Source organism: Manis pentadactyla, chromosome 10 (assembly GCF_030020395.1).
Source record: "Manis pentadactyla isolate mManPen7 chromosome 10, mManPen7.hap1, whole genome shotgun sequence".
NCBI classification, from domain to species: domain Eukaryota; kingdom Metazoa; phylum Chordata; class Mammalia; order Pholidota; family Manidae; genus Manis; species Manis pentadactyla.
In genome coordinates this window covers 35,789,801-35,793,590 of record NC_080028.1, presented here as the reverse complement: position 1 = coordinate 35,793,590, position 3,790 = coordinate 35,789,801, and positions in this window count along the sequence as shown.

Genomic DNA, 3,790 nt, shown 5'->3' with positions numbered 1-3,790 from the left:
TACAGTGTAAGTTTTGACATATGTACATACCTGTGAAGCCATCACTTTAATCAAGATAATGAACATATTCATCACCCACAAGTTTCCTCATGCCCCCCTGTGATCCCTCCCTCCTGCCTTCTGCATTCCAAGGCAGCCACTGATCTGTTTTCTGTCGCTGGAGATTAGTTTGCTTTTACTAGAATTCTATATAAATGATGCATTATATACTTTGTCTAGCTTCTTTCACTTTAACATAATTGAGAGTCATCCATATTGTTGCATGTATCTATTGATTTTATTTCTGAGTAGTATTCTATTTTATTGTTAACAAGTCTGTGTAAAACAGGACATTTAATCAAGGAGAACCTTTTTTTCTTTTTTTCTTTTTTGTTATCATTAATGTACAATTACATGAAGAACATTATGTTTACTGGGGTCCCCCCTTCACCAAGCCCCCCCCCACAAACCCCATTAGTCACTGTCCATCAGCGTAGTAAGATGTAGAATCACTATGTGTCTTCTCTGTGTTGTACAGCCCTCCCCATGCACCCCCACATTATACATGCTAATTGTAATGCCCCCTTTCTTTTTCCCCGCCCTTCCCACCCATCCTCCCTAGTCCCTTTCCCTTTGGTAACTGTTAGTCCATTCTTGGGTTCTGTCAGTCTGCTGCTGTTTTGTTCCTTCAGTTTTTCTTTGTTCTTATACTCCACATATGAGTGAAATCATTTGGTACTTGTCTTTCTCCGCCTGGCTTATTTCACTGAGCATAATACCCTCTAGCTCCATCTATGTTGTTGCAAATGGTAGGATTTGTTTTCTTCTTATGGCTGAATAATATTCCATTGTGTATATGTACCACATCTTCTTTATCCATTCATGTACTGATGGACACTTAGGCTGCTTCCATTTCTTGGCTATTGTAAATAGTGCTGCAATAAACATAGGGGTGCATCTGTCTTTTTCAAACTGGGCTACTGCATTTTTAGGGTAAATTCCTAAAAGTGGAATTCCTGGGTCAAATGGTATTTCTATTTTGAGCTTTTTGAGGAACCTCCATACTGTTTTCCATAGTGGTTGAACTAATTTACATTCCCACCAGCAGTGTAGAAGGGTTCTCCTTTCTCCACAACCTCGACAACATTTGTTTTTGTTTGTCTTTTGGATGATAGCCATCCTAACTGGTGTGAGGTGATATCTCATTGTGGTTTTAATTTGTGTTTCTTTGATGACAAGTGATGTGGAGCATCTTTTCATGTGTCTGTTGGCCATCTGAATTTCTTCTTTGGAGAAGTGTCTGTTCAGCTTCTCTGCCCATTTTTTAATTGGATTATTTGCTTTTTGTTTGTTGAGGTGCCTTAGCTCTTTATATATTTTGGATGTCAAGCCCTTATCGGAACTGTCATTTATGAATGTATTTTCCCCATACTGTAGGGTACCTTTTTGTTCTATTGATGGTGTCCTTTGCTGTACAGAAGCTTTTCAGCTTGATGTAGTCCCACTTGTTCATTTTTGCTTTTGTTTCCCTTGCCCGGGGAGATATGTTCATGAAGAAGTTGCTCATGTTTATGTCCAAGAGATTTTTTGCCTATGTTTTTTTCTAAGAGTTTTATGGTTTCATGACTTACATTCAGGTCTTTGATCCATTTTGAATTTACTTTTGTGTATGGGGTTAGACAGTGATCCAGTTTCATTCTCTTACATGTAGCTGTCCAGTTTTGCCAGCACCATCTGTTGAAGAGACTGTCATGTCCCCATTGTATGTCCATGGCTCCTTTATCGTATACTAATTGACCATATATGTTTTGGTTAATGTTTGAAGTCTCTATTCTGTTCCACTGGTCTGTGACTCTGTTCTTGTGCCAGTACCAAATTGTCTTGATTACTGTGGCTTTGTAGTAGAGCTTGAAGTTGGGGAGTGAGATCCCCCCCACTTTATTCTTCTTTCTCAGGATTGCTTTGGCTATTCAGGGTCTTTGGTGTTTCCATATGAATTTTAAAACTATTTGTTCCAGTTCGTTGAAGAATGCTGTTGGTAGTTGGTAGGGATTGCATCAAATCTGTATATTGCTTTGGGCAGGATGGCCATTTTGACAATATTAATTCTTCCTAGCCAGGAGCATGGGATGAGTTTCCATTTGTTAGTGTCCTCTTTAATTTCTCTTAAGAGTGTCTTGTAGTTTTCAGGGCATAGGTCTTTCACTTCTTTGGTTAGGTTTATTCCTAGGCATTTTATTCTTTTTGATGCAATTCTGAATGGGATTGTTTTCCTGATTTCTCTTTCTATTGGTTCATTGTTAGTGTATAGGAAAGCCACAGATTTCTGTGTGTTAATTTTGTATCCTGCAACTTTGCTGTATTCCGATATCAGTTCTAGTAGTTTTGGAGTGGAGTCTTTAGGGTTTTTTATGTACAATATCATGTCATCTGCAAATAGTGACAGTTTAACTTCTTTTTTTTACCAATCTGGATTCCTTATATTTCTTTGTTTTGTCTAATTGCCGTGGCTAGGACCTCCAGTACTATGTTAAATAACAGTGGGGAGAGTGGGCATCCCTGTCTTGTTCCCGATCTCAGAGGAAAGGCTTTCAGCTTCTCGCTGTTAAGTGTGATGTTAGCTGTGGGTTTATCATATATGGCCTTTATTATGTTGAGGTACTTGCCCTCGATACCCATTTTGTTGAGAGTTTTTATCATGAATGGATGTTGAATTTTGTCAAATGCTTTTTCAGCATCTATGGAGATGATCATGTGGTTTTTGTCCTTCTTTTTGTTTATGTGGTGGATGATGTTGATGGATTTTCAAATGTTATACCATCTTTGCATCCCTGGGATGAATTCCACTTGGTCATGGTGTATGATCCTTTTGATATATTTTTGAATTCGGTTTGCTAATATTTTGTTGAGTATTTTTGCATCTATGAAGGAGAACCTTTTTATTGCTAAAAAACAGTTTGCCCAAGCAGGGAGGCATAGCCCTGGGCTATGAACCAGAAGCGCACTCTGAGGAAACGAAGAGAGAGGGTTATTTTTATAGCAAAAAATTTGGCCCATGTTCTCATATGTGTGCACTTATGCAAGCGAGGGATGTAAGCCTGCTTAGTTCTGATTGGCTGATGTAAGTCACACCCGACTGGTTGACTTCCCAGCCATTGCCTGTTTTGGGGTTGCTTCTGCTTCTGGGAGCAAATGTCAGATTGTCGTTCTTCTGAGGACAGAGTATGTGTGTGGCCTCCTGTCAATACGTGGTCTTCTGACCATGTTTAGTTCTGGGCTTCAGTTAGCCTGATGGAATCCATCTGATTTTCTCGCATAGCTGGATTTTGGGGGAGGTAGAATTCATTTGGTTTTGACTTATTTTCACAGTGTGGATATATAACTGTTTATCCATTCACCTGTTGATGGACCTTAGGTTGTTTCCAGTTTGGGGCTATTACAAATTAAGCTACTGGGAACATTAATGTACAAGTCTTTGTATGGACACAGACTTTCCATTTCTTCTGGATAAATTCTAGTAGAATACATAAATCACATAGTAGGTAAATGTTTAACCTTTTGAGAAACTGCCAAACTGTTTTCCAATTTTATATTCCCACCAGAAGTGTATGAGAGATTTAGTTGCTCCACATCTTTACCAGCACTTGGTATGGTTATCTTCTTAATTTTAGCCATTCTAAAAAGTGTGTAGTGGTCTCTCATTGTGGTTTTAATTTGCATTTCCATGATTATTAATGATGCTGAACATCTTTTAATGGGCTTATTTGCTGTCTGTGTATCTTATTTGGTAAAGTGTCTGTTTAAATCTTTT